This window comes from Lactuca virosa, chromosome 4 (assembly GCF_052849685.1).
Source record: "Lactuca virosa cultivar CGN04683 chromosome 4, Lactuca_virosa_CGN04683_v6, whole genome shotgun sequence".
Taxonomy (NCBI): Eukaryota; Viridiplantae; Streptophyta; class Magnoliopsida; order Asterales; family Asteraceae; genus Lactuca; species Lactuca virosa.
In genome coordinates this window covers 50225574-50248440 of record NC_136429.1, presented here as the reverse complement: position 1 = coordinate 50248440, position 22867 = coordinate 50225574, and positions in this window count along the sequence as shown.

Here is a 22867-nt window from a genome sequence, read left to right as displayed (position 1 = left end):
TTTCTAAGGATTAGAAATAGCGAACGTGAACCTAATCACACTAATCGGTAGCCAATGAAAAGTTAATCCATTGCACTTACCATAAAATCAACCATAGGAATAAAGGATTCAAACCTAAACAGAAGTCTTCTTTATTATTGAATTTAATTGATCTTTGCTTGCTTAGTTGGTAGTTTAAGTTTTAGTTAATTGTTTAAGTTTCTAGTCTTGCAAAACTAGAGAAAACCCTTCCTTTTATTATTTGCTTTTTAGATCATTCTAGTAGTTAGTTTAATTTTCCGTTCCCTGTGTTCGATACCATGCTTGCTTAATTATACCACCAATTGACAGGTACACTGCCTTTTGTGTGTTAAATTTATATTTAAAAAGTAGGATTAAAACTAGTTGGTTTTACACACATCAACAACCGAAAGGAGTAAAGCACGAAGCAAAAACAGAACAAGTTATGTCCAGACCCCACGACGTGGCGACCTGGCCACGCCATGGCCAATGAATGGTGAGAATTCTTCATTTATAAAACCATACTAGCCTCCTCTGCCATATCCATCTTGATCCATTAGAAACCTACTGGAGCCGGAACAGATAAAGTTCATGGAGCAAGTGTTATCCCTCCCGATTAACGCTCCATTCCTCATGTTCATGGCTAAACTTCCTAAATTTGATATGGAAGTGATGACTAATCAAAAGGAGTTAGAAAAAGAATCCACCATTGAGCTTAATGAATTCTGTTCTGCTACAATCATTGATGGATTGCCAATAAAAATGGGGGATTTGGGCCGATTTACTCTACCTTGTGTATTTGGCAACTCCATTTTAATAAATGCTTTAGCCGATTCAGGGGCTAGCATAAATCTCATGCCATATTCTTTTTATGAGAAGATCGCTCTACCAAATCTACAAAATATGAGAATAACACTTCGAATGGCGGATCGCTCAATCACTCATCCACGCGGGATCATTGAATATTTGTTGGTGAAGGTTGGAAAATTTATTTTTCTGGTAGATTTTGTGGTTTTAGATATGAAGTAAGAAGACCTTCCCATAATCTTTGTTGACATCCATGTTTTATAGCTCACACTTCGAGTAGAACACGAAGAAATCACCTTTGAAATGAACCAAGAAGTGAATCATGAAGAACCTTTAGTTGAGATGTTAGAGGTGAATGATGTGGAAGGTAAAAGAATAGAAGGAGGTCCCAACAAGTTAGATGAGATAAAGAAGTTGGTGGAGGAAGAGTTGAAAGCTTGGGAGAAGCCTCAAGTTGAATAAGTGAAGTTTTCCAAGCCAAAAGCTTCAATTCCTATGACCTTTGAAGTATTCGTGTTCACTACACCCAAGGATCAAGTGGAAGAAGCAAGTGACAAAGAAAAATGTGAATAGAGTGATAATGGGGAGATAAATGACGAGGATATGGGTGAGAAAATAGAGGAGCCAATAATTTCCAAGATGGAGGTATACAAAGAGGAGAATAGAGAATATGAAACGAAAAATACAAAGATGAAAAGGAAAAGTAAGGGTTTGAAACGCAAACACGAAGAAAACGCCAATCACAAGAAGAATGAAAAATCGAAAAAGGCATACATACAAAGGGTACAAGCATACAAAAGGAAGTGGAAAGAACAAAAGGAGACAAAAGAGACGCCACTCCCAACTACAACAATGTAGAGTGGGAAGGAGTCTGACTCAAGACTCCTCCAAAAAGAAGCGCTTATCGGGAGGCAACCCGACGTTTTTTTTTATAGTTTGCATTTCCTTTTCCTTTTTGATTTTTAGTTTTTTTTTCTTGACTAGTTTATTTTTTAACCGAATGACGATGTGTTTCTCTACATCTTGATCTATGATTGCAGAATGGAAGCAGTGAAGATGCTTAATTGGAAAAAGCCGTGAGAAGTTTAAAAGAAAACTGAAGACCATAGTTTGGAGTAAGTGTCGGGTGTTTAGTTGAACGTCCAGACACCATGACGTGGCTCTACAATACCACGACGTGGCGCTCCTATTTTCCACGATCAGAATGATTGTCATACTCGACACCACAACATGGCGTTTGCTTTCCCACGTCGTGGTTGGGCAACAGTGCATAATTTGAAGTTTTGTTGCACCACATTTTTGAAGGCATGGTTCTTGGTTTCATTTATTCGGCATATTCACATTCACGAGTAGCAGGAGTCCAGTTTCCAGTTTCTAGATATTATCAAGATGTTCAAGCTTTCCCATACACTTTCAAAAATTTGATCTTGCCACTACTATCCAAGGGGAGTCTGTTCCAATTTCTTCTTTTTACTTTTATGCTCTTTAATTGTTTAAGTATGCACTGGGGACATTGCATCAAATAAGTGTGGGGTAGGGGGTTAAATATAGGAATGCAAGCATCGTGATGAGAAAACTGTTATAATGATCTAAAAATTGATTAAAAAAATGGCTAGGAAAAAAAATTAGAGTATAGAGATTTGAAACAATGGTCGAAAATTTTTATCTAGTAAAATTTTTTTATATTGTTGTGTTGAGACCTAGGTTGCTAGTGTTGTGTGGGACGATTCGATGCGAGCTTCAATGTTTATTTGAGCCAACATATGCTCTAGTGTATTTATGGCTTCCATCTCGTAGTGAAATCATGGGACAAAAACATAACATTGTTTAGTTTGAGGGACATAATGTGTTTAGCATTGTGTACTTGAAATGTATCCAAGAAAGCTTATTTAGTCATTGCACTTTAGACTAATATCTTTAACCAATAAGGGTTGAAGTTAAGCTCCCTTGCTTAAGCATATATATTTTTTTCTTTAGTTTTTTAGTTTTGAGTTACTAAAAAAAGAAAAGAAAAAAAATAGAAATGTTGAGTGAATAAAAGCCTACAAAGTATGAAGATTTGAAGATCGAAGATATTGAAGAATAAAGAGAAATTGCTAAAAGTCGAATGAGTATTTTATTATAATTTTTCTTTCTAGGTTATTTTTCTATATGTATGCTTCGGGGTTTAACCAAAAACTACCTTTAGGTTAAGAAAGATTTCTGAGGATATATTTGGGGGTATGCATAAAATAAATGTTGTTCGAATAACTGGGAAGTGGTTATTAGGATTGTGAGTATTTAGGATTGGGGAAGTTTATAGGAATATTAGACACAAATATATGCATTGTGGTCTTGATGTAATGGCTGAGCTCAAAATGGACTATCTTGTGTGATGTTGGTAGTTAGGGTTTTGATGTGATGATATGATAATAATAAAAATCAGGTTTGCTTGAGGGAAAGCAAAAGACAAGTGTGGGGTATTTTGATAGTGTCATATTTACATATATTTCTAGGCATTATTTTATTACATTTTAAGCTATAATTTGGTTAAATGCAAAGATATTTGGTACTTATTGAGTTAAATTTTATTTTGCAGCCAAAAAGAACATTCTAGAAGAAAAGGGCCAAAACCAAACAAAAGCTTGAATTTGGAGGACTGAAGCTGTAAATCCTGATTATTGGTTCCGAACAGATGAGAATATTGGTTTCGACATCAGTTCAATGTGATTGGAGATAGGATGTGAATGGATGCGATCCTATATGAGCGTCGTTGTGACCAGACGAGAGGAAACCGAAACTGAAGTGAAATCGTAGCGATGAGATTGGTTGCAAAAGTACGAACGAATGCGATCTGATGCAAGTCATTGTGATCCAATATGAAAGCCAAGTATTGTTGTGATCGGATGCGAAAGCAAAATCGTAGCGCGAGGATAGAATGCGATCAGAAGATTCCCATTACTTAGGGCATACGCGTTTTAAGTGCTACCCACGACGTGGCATCTATTCCCCACGTCGTGGTAGCCATAATTTTGGAATCTATATAAACCAGACATTAGGTCAAATTCTAGAGGTTAGCTTAAGGATTAAGCCAAGGATTACAACTAAAAGCCCTTAGAAAATCCTCATAAGTGAATATTTTGTTTTGCACTCAAGTTTTGAAGATAAATGAAGGAAGATCATCATTGAATCATTCGGTTTGCTAGATTTTACCATGTCTTTTCCAGTTAACTTCGATTTCATGTTTGTTTTTGTCATACTTATGGGCTAATCACCCCATAATTTCATTTGGTGAAGATAAACCTGAATCTTATGTGTTGATTTCGAATTAATGGATGTTTTTTTTGTTGATTTTACTTGTGTTTTATAAGCAAAACCCTAGCATGTTGACTTTTAGTTTTTATCGTTTATTAATCAAGTTCTGTGTGATAGATGATCATTCTAGTTGCATGAATTTGTTACCTAATTGTTTATGATCATTAAATAACTAGAGCTAGTGATTAATCAAATTCTAGGGTGAAGTAATTAAAAGTTAATAACTTTAACTGTGTTGGAGAGCATAATTGATCATTAATTTGTGCTTGAATTGCTTATCTTGATCTAGGATAGGTATTTTATTGATTTATCATTCATCGTCCGATTCATGTTTATATCAATTTGATGTTTAACTTGTGCTTGATCATTGCATGGTAATTCATAAGTTGGTACATGTAGGCAATTGATCATAATAACTAGTATCTTAAAGAATTGTAAATTAATATAATCCATCCACTAGATATCAAACATAGGAGAGGGGGAAATCAGAACTAAATGAAAGTACTCTTTAATCTTGAAGTAAAAACTGTCTTATTTTCTTGTTTAGTTTTATTTGGTAGTTGTTTGATTTAAGTTCTTCTAATCTTGAAAAATTAGTAAAAAAACCCAATTTAAAGTTTGTTTCCTTAGTTTAATTAATTAAATTTTGTTCCCTGTGATCGACACCTGACTCACCTAAGCTATTCTATAATCCGACTAGGTACACTGCCTATAGGTGCATAATATAGTTAAGTTAATTAGCTTTACAAATTTAAAAGTTGATAGGTATACTTTTATGCACATCATGTGGAAAGGAAAGACCATGATTGGCCCATGGCTAATAGTGACAGTGAGACTACGAATGACCCATAGAATTCGCTGTCTTATGTATGGTATGTGGTATTTTTGGGAACTCACTAAGCTTTGTGCTTGAGATTTTGTGGTTTAAACTTTTTCAGGTACTTCCATTCAAAAGGGAAGGGCCCGGCTTGACTGCACCGTATCCCCCGATGGCTTTTCCCTATTGATTACTTTTGATATGATCTGATGTTTGAAAATACAATTTACACTGATTGGATTTGGAATCAATGTTTGTATGACTCAATGTTTTCAAATAAAAAATTTTATTGACATTTTTGGGACGTTACAATGAGGCTTCGGCGAGAGGCCGATGATTGCAGGGCGGCTGAAAGACAATAAGGCAATAAGTTTTTTTTAAATGAAATCTCAAACTCCCTCCTAATTTTCAAACTTCATTTAAGAAAATAAACCCAAATAGCTCGTGAATAATAGACAAAATTGCAAGAATGGTCCCTATGGTTAGCTAGAAGTTCTCATTTTGGTCCGAACAGGTTTGGAGTAGCACCAGTGGTCCAAAAGTTTTGATTTTGTCGCCAGTTTGATCCATTTTAAAATTATATGTGCTTGAAATGACTTTTTTCCCTTACTATTTGTTTTTTTCATTTTCTTTTTGTAACACCCAAGTTCCAGGTATAATTACATTTATGAATGTGGACATTTAAGGCTTAAACCTAAAACGTTGTGGTGGCCACGACGTGCTGATGATAGCACAACGACGTGGCGACACCCGAGTGAAGCACACATTCTTCTTGGGTGTCACAATGTGTCAAGATATTGGCGACGGCGTGGCAGTCGTCTGCATGCATAACCCTAATTTTTCGGTCCTTAAGCCCTATTTAAGGGAAGTGAGGGCTAGGGTTGCACACCCTCAGCCTCTATCACATCCCTTTCGACCTAGAAGCGTCCATAGCTTCCAGTGTTGAGTTTTTGAAGTTTTGTGGTGTTTTTTGGTGAGAAGAACAAGAAGAAGGCACACATTGTGAGAAGAACCAACAAGCAATCCCTTCCTCCACCTTTTAGCTCATCTTCAGGACCATTGTGAGTCTTCAAGTTCCAACATTTATGATTCATGCTCCTAGATATAGGGTTCTTTGCATTGTTCTTAAAGTTTGACATAGTTTAAGTGGTTGGACTCCATAAAGTTGGCAACTTTATGGATCCTTGAGGTCCCTTTGGGGTTATATGTTCCAGATCTTGAGTTCTATGGTGTTTTTGGTCTCATGCACAAGTTTGAGTTCATTTCTACCATGTTTTTTACCTAGTTTGGAAGAGATATGCAGTGGAGATGCATGTCCATAAAGGACTGATTTTTATGATGCATTAGGAGTTGGAAAGTATTTTGGAAAGTATGGATGGATGACCTTGGCGATTAAGAGGTTAATGCACTAAGTTGGCCAGAACGGTTCCTACAACATTGAGGATTAGCCTCGACGACGTGGCGGAAGACAATATCCGTGACTGTTTTTTTCTCAGGCCACCACGATGTGGAAAAAGCTTGGCCACGACGTGGCGGCCGACTGTAAGACTTTTGATTATTGACTTTGACTTTGACTGTTGACTTTTGACCAAGTTTGACTTTAGGTCAATGTGAGGGTTTTGGGTTGTAGTTTAAGATTTGTTCCCTGATTGTTGTATAGGTGACCTGTAGTACCAGTTTCTGGATTTGCGAAAGTTGTGTTGTTATCTGCTAGACTGCGAGGTGAGTTTTCTAACTATACTTTGTACTACAATATGTATCCTTGTATGTAGGATGTGGTATGTTGTAGTGTCATGTTAGATTAGTAGATATGTTATGATTACCTATGATTTGCTGGTTATTGTTTATTTGTTTACATATGTCGACATATTGTGGTTGGTTGGGTTGAGACGGTCCTGCTTTGTGCTATTGCCCAAGATACCCTAGGCTATCCAGGTGTACAGTAGGCCTTGTGAGGCGGTCAAGTCAGCCTGTAGCCCTAAGGGAGCGGTCGAACTATTGTAGGCCTTGCGAGGCTTGGCTAGTAGACTGTAGGCTCATGTGTTCATGCATTGTATGTGTATTGTTGTGTGGGGTATATTGGGGTAACCCACTAAGCTTGGGCTTATAGTTGTGGATTTAAATGTTTTCAGGTACTTCAGATGATCGGGGCAAGTCAAAGGTTTGATCATACACATCATCTTGTGGATTTTTATGTCGATAGATGTTATTTGATACTCTGATTTGGAAGCAATGTTGATCGACTTATGGTTGGATTTGAAAAAAAATTAAAATTTTTTACTATGGTTTTTGGGACGTTACATTTTTTATTGCTTTCATTAGAATAAAACATAAAACAAAAAACATCCTACCCCTAATTAATAACCCAACCAAACCCTACCCCACATTGACGATCTCACTCTGATGTGTCCGCTGGAATTAACCACCGCCAGTGCCGGAATCCATCACCACCTCTGCTGGAATTCACCGCCAGAAACCGCCACCTCCACCGTCGTCCTTTGTCTTCTCCGATTAGGGTTTCGTCACCACTGCCTAGGCCCATGAAGATCTGAAAGAGCACCACCATAATCTTCCTTCTCTGATTATCCTTCTCACCATCGATCTGAAACCCTTATCGTCGATCTAACCTTTTTCGGTGTATCAAGGTTTGATTTCGTCGAGCAATACATCGTCGTTGAGGTTTTATCCGAAAAGCGATGGTTCGATTCATGTTGGGATCTAGAGATACAAAGAAATAGCGCCGTCATCTTCATCAAATTTAGATCAGTGATGCGAAGAGTGGAGTTCCGATGACTTCACCTTCACAGTGTTGATATTGTACCCCCAACGTTTTTCGTTTTTCTAGTGAAGAAAGAGAGATGACGGTGTTAGCGGCTTCATCTGGAACATATATGAATTTGAGCCACATCCGGAGGAGACCACACTCTTCATATCACATATCGACAACATTTCAGACCACCACCCTAGTAGTGGTGGCTCTGAAAACTCTAGAGGTTGTGGCGGTGGTTTAGATCTGGTAAAAGACCGTCAGTGGGCGGCTTTGGGTGTCGGCCACCGACGAACAAATCTGCCCTTAAATTTTTTTTCCAGTTTCTTAAACATTTTTTTCTTTTATTTAAATATCAAATATAAAACAAATAAAGGGGGGGACCACCTCTCTCTCTCTCTCTCTCTCTCTATATATATATATATATATATATATATATATGTGTGTGTGTGTGTATATATATATATATATATATATATATATATATATATATAAACTAAATCTTCATCTAGGTTCTCTAACTTCGTTTTCATTGACATACACACACAAAATTAAGAAAATTAAAGTATTACAACTCAGAAACCAGAAACAAACCTCCTTATCATTGTTCAAATTCATGTCTTTAATTCACATAAAGGGATTAACTTGCTACATCTAGAGTAGACTACCTGGTAGTTGCTATTCCCAATCAGCCTCATCATCATTACCAGTCTTCCCTCACCACCGATCAAGAAAACCCAACACCGACTGATAAGGAATAACTCCGACGGATAAGAAACTGGAGCAGATGCAAAACTCTGGACGCGACTTTAGACCTAGATGTAGACTTTCGTTTATGGCGATTTAAACCTAGATGTAAGTTTCCAATGATGGGGGCGATTTACACACAGTCGCAGCTTCTTCAGGTGAATCAAATGACCCAGGCCAAACTATTTTCCTCCGATGAATACCTATAAACTTCGTCTATGTGGATCCACCAGACCGCCACCCTAAAACCACCCCACTAGCATGCTTTCCTAGTGATGTTCCATATTTTCTCAACCTTCCACCACCTACCCTTCTGGTCGTGTTTTAGATCTGTATTGATTGAGCAATGATCTTTTTATGTAGGATTTGGTTTTGATTTGTGGTTAGAAAATAATTGTAAGGTTTTGATATATGTATTTTATTTGAGCATATCGATAGGTATGATTATGCACAACTTTATTTTTGATCATGGTGTTGGCTGCTAGAAGGAGGGACGATGGTGAGGAGCCGATAAGTGAGTTATGTTTTGAAGAAGATGACCGTGCTGAAGAAGACGACGGTGATTCTATCTTCTGGGTATTAAAACGAAAGAGAGAGAGAGAGAGAGAGAGAGAGAGAGAGAGAGAGAGAGAGAGAGAAAGGTGGGGTGGGTAAGTAGGGCCTTTATTTATTATATAATAAGAAAATATTTGAAAATAGAAAGAAAAAAGAAAATTAATAAAGTAAGAGTATAATAGTAATTTCAGTTTTAGGAGAGACCAAAAGCACAAGCAAATTTGCTGAAAATGACTATCAATCCAAAAATGTTGTGGTTTGGACCAAAACTCGAAAAAGAAAATGCATATCATATGGACCATTTTTACAGTTTTGTCTAAAAATAATATATGAGTTTTTCTGCATATACATGTATAATTTGTTGTACATTTTATAAAACATAAAAAAATTTCAAAATTACATTGAATACATTTAGGACTTTTTGTTCTAAGGATGGAGGGAGTAGACCATTCACAACCCACTCAACTCACTAACACATTATATTCAACTTTTTTCTCTCACCTTTTTTCCTATCTTTTCCAACCCACAACACATAACAACCTATCTTTCCCAACTCACGCAATTAAAAACATGTAAAACAACATACGATGCAAGTCCTTAAGCACGAAGTACAAGAGAAAAGAGAAAACGAGTCAATGGAGAGAGAGAGAGAAAAGAAATAGAGAGAGAGAAGTGACGGGCTGAAGAACCTACATGAGAGTATTCTGGCGGTACCCACCGATGCACGAATCTGTTACCCTGACTGTGGTCATCAGAGCCCGAGCACGACTCTGTGCACCCTAATGGAAAATTTATATGCTAGTACTTCCACATTGATGTTTTTTTTCTTTTTTTCCAGTTTTTTATTAAGCTAGTTGTCAAACACAAATTTATAGCCATTCAACAAAACAAATATAAAGAATCTTTAAAATTTAAAGACAACATCACTTGCAACTAGGGATAAACATCGGAACTGGGTATCTGTTTTCGGAGCCGGAACCGCCTCGAAACTATCGGTTCCAGTTCCTAAAGTTTGGAACTGCCTTAAGCGGTTCCGGTTTCGGTTCTTATTTTTTCGGAACTGCTACCCGCTGAGTACCCGTCAGAATTGATATATATATATATATATATATATATATATATATATATATATTTGTGGGTTTAACTATGTTTAAAGAATGTAAATTGTGAAAAATCAGTTAGGAATAAACAAGCTATTCTGGCATAAAAATTTAGCTATTGCTTCGTATCTCTATCTAGTAGTCTTCTTTCTACCTCTAGCCTTTGCCCAGGAGCACGTTCGTTAACAATCATTGGTCCCTCAAGAATATTTCTCCCTTCAACGTAAGCAGATTGTATTTCATCAGTGACACTGTCGATAACCTTTTTAAGTCTAAGAACAAGAGACTTAACGATGATTTTATACAACGATCCAATCAAGCTTATTGGTTTGAAGTCACCAAAGTGAATCGGATCCTTCGACTTAGCAGCGAGAGATATAAATGAAGAGTTGCATCCCCTCGACAGTTTACCTCCTTCTTCAAAAAATTTCACCATCCCCATTACATCTTCTTTTAGTTGCTCCCAATATTTTTTGAAGAAATTAAATGTAAAGTCGTCCGACCCTGGGGGCTTGTCCCCACCACATGACCAAACAGCGGTTTTTATTTCCTCCATTGTGAATCCCGATTCAAGAAAACAAGCATCTGATTCTGAGAGCTTACGAAATCTGGTATTTCGGAATAATGGCCTGTTTGGCCATTTTTCATTAAATTTCTCTTCAAATAAAATTTTCGCTTCCTGTTTGATTTCAGACGGGTTAGTCTTCCAGATTCCACCTAACATGATCCAGTTTATGTGATTTTTTCTATTTCTGTTATTAACATCACCATGGAAGAACCGTGTATTTTCGTCACCTTCCACCTCCCATTTGAGTTTTGATCTTTGCTTCAGGTTTAAGGCCATCACTCTCGCATGTTCCACAATCTTTACCCCCCCAGATTTAATCTTTCTACTACTTCCATAGATGTTAATGGCCTGGATTCTGCCACCAATTCAATATCTACCATTATTTTTTTAGGGTATCCTTGTAGGCGAGAATATGAATAAAAAAATGCATGGACGCCGATTATTGAAAAGTTTCATTCCAAGCTGTCTTTATGGAAAGTGAAATCATTGAGTTTTGGAGGTAGAGTAACACTTGCAAAAGCGATGCTTGGGAATCTCCCAACATTCTTTATGTCCATATTTGTAGCCCCAAACGGTGTAATTGAAATTCTTGAAAAAATCAGAAGAAAATTCATTTGGTGCAGAGAGTATGATAAAAAAAAGTATTAGTTGGGTTAAGTGGGGTAAGATCATAGCTCCAAAAAGGTGGGAGGCATTGGACTTGGGTCTATTAAAGCCCTGAATATCTCCTTGTTGGCTAAATGGATGTGGCGTTTGAAATCAGACGATTCCTCTATGTGGTCAAAAGTCGTTCGATGTATACATAAGTTAGATGGGAGACATTGGTCTGTTTTTGCTAACAGATTCATCACAGGGGTATGGAAAACATTACACAAACTTGTCACCGTTTGACGCATTATAACATTGATCCCAAGGAAATAGTTGCGTGGAATTCGATTGACTGTTGTTGGGTCTCTGATTTTGTGAGTAACGGGAGGTTTTCGGTGCATATGTTACGTGAACGATTAGAATTGGCGAGACATGTTGTCAATGACGGACCATTTGAATGGGATAAGTTAATCCCCTTTAAGATCATATGTTTCATTTGGAGAGGAAAACTTGGAAGAATACCATCTGCGGTGGCATTAAAAAACAGGGGGATCACAATTCCAATTACCATGTGTGGTGCGTGTAATACGGAGGAGGAGACAAGTGATCATGTTTTGATAACATGTAATGTAGCAACAACAATCATGGATTCAGTTCTCGCTTGGTGTGAAATTCGACGCGACAGATTTCTTTTGGTGAATGATGTGCTCCTCTTCATCTCACGATGGTCTAACTGTAAACTTAAAAGAAGTATGCTAAATGTGATATTAAGTGCAGTGTAACACCGTAAATTTTCAGACAAAATTTTCATTTTCAAACCACATAATTCTCAATATCACATTTCAAAACCACAAATTTTCAATTGTCAAAAACACAAATTCATAAATTGTTTGATAAAATCTAGGATCCTCAAAAGCATAAACTCCATCTCGTGTGTGTACAATCAAGTCGGCGCCTTCCCGCGATCCTGAGAAGTACCTGAAACACATATCACATAACACGGTAAGCACGAAGCTTAGTGAGTTCCCCAAAATACCACACACATATCATTAGCCTCTCATGGATATATCTCGAATAAGACCCTCCAGTCAATGTGTCTCAGTGGAACCCTCCGGTCCCACAACTCAGGTGGACCCTCCGGTCCTAACTCAGTAAAGCTCAGAATAATACACAACATAAATCACAAAGACATAATGCAGGATATCACAATACTCAATAATAGCATACAAGACTCTCCGGTCACACAAATTACCACTCAAGGTAAGTACAGTGAGAAGACTCACCTTGTAAGCAAGCAAATAAATCTCGTACACGAATCACCGATCTAGCCTCCGCCTAACACATACGATAATTATCTCTAATTAAGACTTAAAATCACAACTCTAAATAAACCAAGCTATTTTCTCTCTTTAATCTCATGGAATGGGTAAAAGACCATTTTACCCCTCCATGGTCTCCATATTCTCTGACTTGACCAAACCCTAAAGTCAACAGAAGTCAACACTCGAGTCAACAGTCCATTTTGACCCGACTCGTCGAGTCCCCTTGTTTCCTCAGAAGTGTCGTGAAAGTCCAACTAAACTTGTCGATTTGTCTCATCAACTCGCCGAGTCACACGTGTCCAGACTCATCGGGGAAAACCCTAACCGACTCGTCGAGTCAGTTCACCGAATCGTCGAGTCCCTTCAGACCGTTTCCTCATTCAGACTCCTTAAGGCAGAGTTATGACCCCAAACTCTAGATCTAGCCTCCCAAGGCTGAGATACCACGTAAAGCTGCAAGCTTTACGTCCATACATGTCACTTAGGGCTAGAAATGCCAAAACCACTTCTATTTAGGGTCCTAAGCAATAAAACTCTCCTCTAACTTGATAAAGCTTGGACCTTTGGGCTTAAGGGACCTCACAAGGTCCAGATCTGAAGTCTCAATCTCTTGACAAGCTCAAAATGCTCAAAGTCTCAAGGGAAGATGGAAAAAGCCCTAAAACTCCATGAAAGTGAGATCTAATCGACACCAAACATATAAATCAAAATAAAAGATGAGTCTTGAACGAGCTCCATCTTCTCAAAACCTGGCATCGGTACCTGTCTACTGGTGACCTGAGAATACAAGTTATTTTGAAAGAGTTTATCAGCTTTAAAGCTGGTGAGATCATAAGTATTTTAGTGTCATTGTTTGTATGAAAGTGTTTGTAAGTATGTAATGTATAAGTTTGTAAAAGTTTGTAATTGTTTGAACTCTCCTAGAAAACTCTATGTTTCCTACTAAAAGTAGCCTTCTACCAAGGCATCTAATGTTTGTGTGTGTGTGTCTCTTGTAAGAGTATGTATTTTCCCAAATCTGACTATCATTAACCAAAAATATAGTTTTTACATTACTGTTCATTGTGTGAAGATCACAAAGTGAATGCAATGGGAAATAAAATAGTACTGTAGTGTTGTATTAAGTAACTACTGTTGTACTAACTACCTTAAACCAATTGTTATTTAAAGTACCATGTGATTGGCATGTACCATACTACCGACTATAAACACGACGATGTAAGACGTCGGAAGGAATGACGTTTGGCACCCGTAGACTTGCAAGTCCCACTATAGCGAGCAGCAAGGTGTAGGATAGTCAATCCAGTATAGATCTATATACAAACTCAACGCTCTCCATTTAAGGAGATTCTGGATACAAAACGGGCCATGACAGGTGATGCCATGCCCCGTTACGTGGCTCACATAACTGTATTAGTGCACTTGTGAATGTATTGTATGTACTAGTTGTATTGTATGTTCTCTCCCTGTCTAGTATGTATGTATGTTCTCTCTGTATGGTATTGTTTGTTTCTCATCATAGTATTCTCTATCTGTATGTTATGTTCTCTCTGTATGGTATTGACTCATGTATGAACTGACTCTTTGTATGTTTCACTGTTCTAGTAATAGTATTAGTATCTCCCTAAACTATACCTATTATAGCTTACTAGTAATGTTGTTTGAATGTATGAACATGTTTGTATCCCTTTGCTACCCAAAGGTATTCAACTGAATGAAAGAAGGAACTTTTATATCTATATACATATACATAATATATAACTAGGATTCAAACGACCTTCGGACAAATATCCTGAATACCCTAAGTCCACAACCAAACAAGGAACAGGAAGTAAGGTGAGTTATCAGTCCTAAGTCCTTTCAATCCTACTTATATAACTATATCTATATAGATACACATTTAACAGAATATAAGTTTAAAAGAGTTTAATAAAAGTATTTGACATGTAAAAGAGTTTGTAACACAGTTTGAAGTGGTTTGTTTGATAACACAGTTTGAAAAGTAAGAAATCCACTTGTTTGGTAGTTATTAATCACATGTGATTGATATAATAACTATAATAGTTCAACTTGTATTCCTCCCCCCCCCCCCATAAAAGCATTTAAAATCATTTAAAAGGTTGATTAAGGGGTATGAACTCACCTGTAGTGAGTGGTTTGGATGGACGGATGGTATAGGATGCTAAGTGTCAAGTGAAGACTTGAACACACACAATGATCCTAGTTAACATATAATAACACATATATGTATCCAATTAGTCATTAAACAACTAATTAACCAAGTTAAGACAACCTAAGACATGTTAAACGCTTGATTTAAGTGTTATAAGTGCTAAGGATTGCATCTAAGGGTTGTAGGACCTTGCATTTGAGTTTAGGGTTCAAGGGGACACTCTTTTGGAGTTTACGGTTTTGTGACCAACTCCCTTGGAGTTTATGGCCGTAAACCCATGAGTTTACGGCCGTAAACTCATGGTACTTCTACCATTTTGTGTTTTGAAGCCTATAAGGTCATAAGAAGCATTCCTACTTCAAATCTAAGCCTTTGGAAGTGATTAGGGCAACATTTCACCCCTTTATGGAGTTTACGGCCCATGGACCATTTCTCCATGTGTTTACGGCCGTAAACTCTAATGGTTCATGGTCTTTTTGATGTTTAAGGTCCTAAGCACATCAAGGATATGATCTAGACTAGTATCCAAGGATTGGTAAGGGACTAGGGCACACATTGGCCCATTCATTAGGGTTTACGGTCCAAGAACATGTTGGACCGTAAACACCTTTGATCTTGTGTTTCCTTGTGTTTTCTAGTTGATTAAGATGTGTAACAAGCCTTATAACACACTAGGGTAAGAGTACTTACAATAAAGAAGCTTGAAAGGGTGTTAAAAGTCCAAGAACACTAGTGTGTGTTCTTGGTGTTCTTGGTGAAACTAAGAACACTTGAAGATCTACACAAATGGAATGATTTCACGGATGGAATCATGTAAGATCACTAGATTAAGTAAGATATCAACTTATTAGGGCAAGAAACACTTACAAATTTGAAGATCAAGAAGGAAAATCGGATGATACTTGAGAGGATTTGAGTTCTAGTTCTTGAAAGTGTGAAAAAAGTGATAAAAATGACTAAATGTCATATTTATACTTCCTAGGGTTTACGGCCGTAAACACCATGTTTAGGCCGTAAAATCCAAACTCTTGGAGTTTTGGGACTTTATTGTTGCACAATAAACCCTAGGGCATCCTCTCTCCTGTTATCTCTTGAAGTACTAACTTTAAAACACTCAAACTGACTCCTAAAAGCTTGAAAGTTAGCAGAAACAGTTTTGACTTCTATTGAAGTGAATGGTTGTACAGAATAGAAATTTCGGGTTGTCACAACTTTTTACCCACAATAGAAGCTATAGATGAAATAACACCAGATCCAACAGTCCCTTCTCGTTCCTTTCTTTGATACTCTTTTCTTCTCTTCAAATAGTGCACTAAAATGCCCAAGGATTAGCTCTCTTTCTCTCTTAGCTCAATATAGACGATTAGGGTTTAACACAGGGGAGTAAGGTGGTTGGTAAGGCGGAAATGAGGGCTTAAGGTCCTTTAAATAGGACCCAACCCCGAAGATTTAGGTTTTCCTCTCACAGCGCCAACTCGTCGAGTTGGCTCTCCGAATCGTCGAGTTGGTTGTAAAACCTACGCGGCCAAACTCTTTTGTACTCGACGAGTTGGGGCCTCTAACTCGTCGAGTTGCTCAATGAAAATCATGAAAATTATGAAAATATAATACCTGTGGATCGGGATGTTACAATTCTCCCCCACTAACTCAGGGTACTGCTCCCGCATCTCGGACGTCGGCTCCCAAGTCCACTCCGATCCTCTGCGGTGCTCCCACTGCACCTTAACTAGTCACACCTCCTTGTTCCTCAGGGTCTTAACTTTTCTATCCAAAATCGCTATCGGTCTCTCAATATAGTTCAGGCATCAACCTGAATGTCCTCTAAAGGTACCACTGCCGTCTCATCGCCTACACACTTCCTCAGCTGAGACACGTGGAAGGTGTTATGAATCTAGCTCAACTCTGCAGGTAGCTCCAACCGGTAAGCTACTTTACCCACTCGGGCGATCACCCTGAATGGACCAATGTATCTAGGGCCCAGCTTGCCCCGCTTCCTGAACCGGATCACCCCTTTCCATGGGGATACTTTCAGGAGGAGAAAGTCTCCAACCTGGAACTCTAGCTCGGATCGACGCCAGTCTGCGTAACTCTTCTGACGACTCTGGGCCGTCAGTAACATCTGTCTGACCTGTTGGATCTGCTATGTCGTCTTGAGCACTATCTCACTGATCCCCATCACCCTCTGCCCTACCTTTCCCCAACAAATGGGAGTCCGGCATCTCCTCCCGTATAAAAGCTCGAAGGGAGGCATACCGATACTCGAATGATGGCTGTTGTTGTATGCAAACTCAGCCAAGGGCAAGTAAGTGTCCCAACTTCCACCGAAGTCCATAACGCATGCACGCAACATGTCCTCAAGTGTCTGAATCGTCCGCTCACTCTGCCCGTCTGCCTATGGGTGATTGGCTGTACTGAAGTGCAACCGGGTACCCAACTCCTCATGAAATTTCTTCCAGAACCTGGAAGTAAAACGCACATCTCGATCAGACACTATCGATGTCGGCACCCCATGCCGTGCTACCACCTCTCGAACGTAGATCTCAGCCAATTTCTCAGCAGAAGAGCTCTCACTAATCGCCAAAAAGTGAGCACTCTTCGTCAGCCGGTCTACAATCACCCATATCGCATCAACGCCTCGCGCGGTCCTCAGTAATTTGGTGATAAAATCCATGGAGATTTGTTCCCACTTCCACTGGGGAACCTCTAAACATTGCAACAAACCATGTGGTCGCTGGTGCTCCGCCTTGACCTGACGACAAGTCAAGCATCTCTCAACTACCCATGCCACATCTCTCTTCATACAGAGCCACCAATAATCCTTCTTCAAGTCTAAATACATCTTGGTGGCTCCCGGATGGATCGAGAATCTCGACCGATGGGCCTCTTCCATCAAAATACGACGAGCTCCACCCGTGTACGGCACCCATATCCGTCCATGATAGGTCATAAGCCCACGACTATCAGTCTCAAAGTCAGGAATCTGCCCAATCACTCGCTCTCTCTTACGGTTCTCTGGTCTCACGGTCTCCACCTGGGATTCTCGGATGGTATCTAAGACAGGAGTCATCACTATCATCCTCATACACACATCTCGGATCGGATCACTCTCTGCTCTATGGATCAAGGCATCGGCTACCACATTAGCCTTGCCTGGGTGATACAAGATTTCACAGTCGTAGTCTTTCACTACATCCAACCATCTCCTTTGTCTCATATTCAAGTTGGGCTGATCCATAAGGTACTTCAGGCTCTTATGGTCCGTTTATATGGTACACCGAACACCGTACAGATAGTGGCGCCAGATCTTGAGGGGGAACACCACCGCCCCCAACTCCAAATCATGGGTGGGATACCTCATCCCATGAGGCTTCAACTGCCTCAATGCATATGCAATCACGTGTCCCCTCTGCATCAACACAGCTCCCATCCCTGATATAGATGCGTCACAGTAAACTACAAAGTCCTCCACTCCCTCAGGAAGGGCTAACACTAGAGCTTCGCACAATCTCTGGCGAAGAGTCTCGAATGAGGCCTGCTGCTCGGGTCCCCCAAGAAAAAGTAACACCCTTCCTGGTCAATCTCATGAGAGGAACGACAATCTTGGAGAAATCCCTGATAAATCTCAGGTAGTAACCTGCCAGGCCAAGGAAACGCCTGATCTCGGATGGGAATCTCGGCACCTCCCATCGCATAACTGCCTCAATCTTGGCCGGTTCGACCAAAATCCCATTCTGATTAACGAGGTGTCCCAGGAACTGGTCCTCTCGTAACCATAAATCACACTTGGAGAATTTGGCGTAAAGTCTCTCCGTCCTCAATACTCCAAGAATCTCCCGAAGATGCTCCTCGTGCAGCTCTCTGGACCTCGAGTATACCAGAATATCGTCGATGAACATGATCACCGATTGATCCAACATGGGCCTGCACACCCGTTTCATGAGATCCATGAATGCTGCCGGTGCGTTGGTGAGCCCGAATGGCATCACCACAAACTCGTAGTGCCCATAACGAGTCCTAAAGGCCATCTTCTGGATATCATCCTCGCAAACTCTCATCTGATGATATCCAGATCTCAAATCAATCTTGGAAAACCAAGACGCCCCCTGCAACTGATCGAATAAATCATCGATCATCGGTAGTGGATAACGGTTCTTGACTGTCAGCTTGTTCAACTCCCGGTAGTCAATGCACATCCGGTGTGAACCATCCTTTTTCTTGACAAAAAGGATCGGCGCTCCCCACGGTGAGCTAATCGGTCTAATAAAACCCTTCCCCAACAGCTCCTGAAGCTGCGAGGATAACTCCTGCATCTCGGGCGGCGCAAGGAGATAAGGTGCCTTGGCAATAGGTGTCGCACCCTGAGCCAAATCAATCCGAAACTCCACTTGCCTCTCAGGAGGCACACCCGGTAATTCCTCGGGGAAAACATCCGGAAACTCGCACACTATCGGAACCTCGGAGATAGAACTCGGCTTCTCTATAGCAACCCACATATCCATCACGTACGCCAAAAAGCCCATACAACCCTGCTGTAGACTCTGTATCGCTCTGGCAGCAGAGCATAAAGCTGATCTAGACCTGGTACCCTCATCATACATTGTAAGCACTCCCCCACCAGGGTCTCGTATGGTCACCATCTGACGCTCGCAGTCGATCACAGCTCCAAATTGACCCAACCAATCCATGCCCACTATGACACATACATCACCCATCGCTATCGGCACCAGATCTATCGGAAACTCAACACCAAAAATCTCTAGTACACATCCTCGGAGTACATCAGTGGCAAAAACCTCATGCTCGTCGGCTATAGAAACCCTCGGAGGTCGACTCAACACCTCTCGCCTGATACTGATGTGACGACTAAAAGCTAAGGACACGAAGGATCGACTCGCACCCGAGTCAAATAACACCAAATCAGGTACAGAACTCACAAGAAAAGTACCTAAATACAGCACAGTATAAGCATAAACAAATCTCAAAATAATAGGAATAAGGAAATACGTACCAGCCACGACATCAGGTGCTGCGCGGACCTCCTCCACTGTCAACTGAAAAGCTCTCCGGCGAGCCTTCGGTGTCTCGACCTTCGCTGGTCGACTATCAGTAGCTCGTAAAGCAGCAGGAGCGGAACCCTGGGCTGATCCCTGAATGAGCTGAGGGCACTCGGCCTTCCGATGGCCAGTCTGGTTGCAGTGAAAGCAAACTGCAAACCCCTTGGGGCAATGCTTCGCTAGATGCCCCTCCTTGCCACATTTGTAGCAAATCCCTGTCCGGCATGATCCCTCGTGACTATTGCCGCACTTGCCACAAGTGCGGCCCTTCTGGCCCGCAACCCTCGTATCAGCGGGCTTTGCCCGCTTCGTCGCCGGCTGCGACTGCACTGGCCACCGGTCCCTCCCCTGAGACTCTCCCTCCTCCCTAGCCTGCAACTCTAGATCAATCTCCCTCTGCCTGGAATTGGTATAAAGCTCAGCCAATGTCCGGTATGACGAGTTCACCACGAAATCTCGTATATCCCTCTTCAGTATGCTCAGATATCGGCTCACACGTTCCTACTCAGTAGACACGTGCTCAGGACAAAACAACGCCCTCTCATGGAACATCCTCGTGATCTCGGTCACAGTTTCTGTCTTCTGCTTGAGAGACAGAAACTCCTGGGCTAACCGTTCCCTCTCCACCGAGGGAACATACTCATCTCGGAACAACTGTGTAAACCTCTCCCATGTCACTGCAGCATGATCTGCAGGAGTAAAGCTGGCAGTCACAAACTTCCACCAGTCCTTCGCTCCCAAGCGAAGCTGGTTCAGCGCGAACCGCACCCTCAGGTGCTCTGGGCATGAACACGTGTAAAAACACCCCTCAATGCCGGAGATCCATCTCATAGCAGCAATCGGATCTTATGTCCCATCAAACTCTGGTGGCTTCGTGTTGCTGAACTCCCGAAACAACAATGAGTCACCCCTCTGTGGTCTCGAAGCAGCTAGGGCTGCGGTGGCTGCGGCAGCAGCAGCCTCAGTAACAGCAGCATAGCGCTCATCGAAGGTCTCAATCAACGTGGTCTTAATAGACGCGAACATCTCTGGGATGGCCTCTCAGATAGCTGCTCCCACCTCAGCATGGATGATCCTACGGATCTCCTCGTCACTGGTACCACTGGTGCCCTCGGGGTTGTGGCGTGTACCTACCATAATGTCTCTAAAACACAACATGAAAAATCATCAGAGAATCGTTCGAGCATACTCACACTCGATTTCCCACCCCTACATGCTCCTTAGTATCCCAAGGATTCTTGCTTGGGTTGCATACAGATCCGGTGCTTTTAGTAGTACGGGCCCAAAACTACCTTCCACACCAACCTGTAGTCATCCCAAGTCCTCCTCCTAGGATCCTAATTCATAGTACTCTATCCCTCACATATATCAAGCTACTCTCTCGGTAGGTTCCTCTATGCTCATATAGGTATCTCCCCTAGATCACTCAAACTCTCTCTAAAAGATTCCTGTTATGTCTCCCCTACTCAGTACACACAGAGCAAATAACAGATAAGATCAATCAATAGCATGCCCTAGGCTAAGGCATCATGAATCACACAACTCTAGCTCTAAATTCTTAAGTACCTAGCCTATCCTCTAGCATGCAGCTCTAATATCTCATAAATATCTCATAATACAAACAAGTAATGGTATTTTGGGAATCACAGTTCGGGCTCTGGCGGATTGTACACACTGCTCCATCTCATTATCTCTTAAAAGCTCTTTCTTGTTTTTAGAAAAATCATTTCTTTTTAGAAAATTTTCCTCAAATCCTCAGTTTGAGTCCAGATATACCCGAGAGTACATCTGAATCCCTCAAACCAATGCTCTGATACCAACTTGTAACACCGTAAATTTTCAGACAAAATTTTCATTTTCAAACCACATAATTCTCAATATCACATTTCAAAACCACAATTTTTCAATTGTCAAAAACACAAATTCATATATTGTTTGATAAAATCCAGGATCCTCAAAAGCATAAACTCCATCTCGTGTGTGTACAATCAAGCCGACGCCTTCCCGCGATCCTAAGAAGTACCTGAAACACATATCACATAACACGGTAAGCACGAAGCTTAGTGAGTTCCCCAAAATACCACACACATCTCATTAGCCTCTCATGGCTATAACTCTAATAAGACCCTCCGGTCAATGTGTCTCAGTGGAACCCTCCGGTCCCACAACTCAGGTGGACTCTCCGGTCCTAACTCAGTAAAGCTCAGAATAATACACAACATAAATCACAAAGACATAATGCAGGATATCACAATACTCAATAATAGCATACAAGACCCTCCGGTCTCACAAATTACCACTCAAGGTAAGTATAGTGAGAAGACTCACCTCGTAAGCAAGCAAATAAATCTCATACACGAATCACCGATCTAGCCTCCGCCTAACACATATGATAATTATCTCTAATTAACACTTAAATCACAACTCTAAATAAACCAAACTATTTTCTCTCTTTAATCTCTTGGAATGGGTAAAAGACCATTTTACCCCTCCATGGTCTCCATATTCTCTGACTTGACTAAACCCTAAAGTCAATAGAAGTCAACACTCGAGTCAACAGTCCATGTTGACCGGACTCGTCGAGTGCATCTATGTGACTCGTCGAGTCCCCTTGTTTCCTCAGAAGTGTCGCGAAAGTCCAACTTAACTCGTCGAGTTGTCTCATCAACTTGCCGAGTCACACGTGTCCAGACTCGTCGGGGAAAACCCTAACCGACTCGTCGAGTCAGTTCACCGACTCGTCGAGTCCCTTCAGACCATTTCCTCATTCAGACTCCTTAAGACAGAGTTATGACCCCAAACTCTAGATCTAGCCTCCCAAGGTTGAGATACCACGTAAAGCTGCAAGCTTTACGTCCATGCATGTCACTTAGGGCTTGAAATGCCAAAACCACTTCTATTTAGGGTCCTAAGCAATAAAACTCTCCTGTAACTTGATAAAGCTTGGACCTTTGGGCTTAAGGGACCTCACAAGGTCCAGATCTGAAGTCTCAATCTCTTGACAAGCTCAAAATGTTCAAAGTCTCAAGGGAAGATGGAAAAAGCCCTAAAACTCCATGAAAGTGAGATCTAATC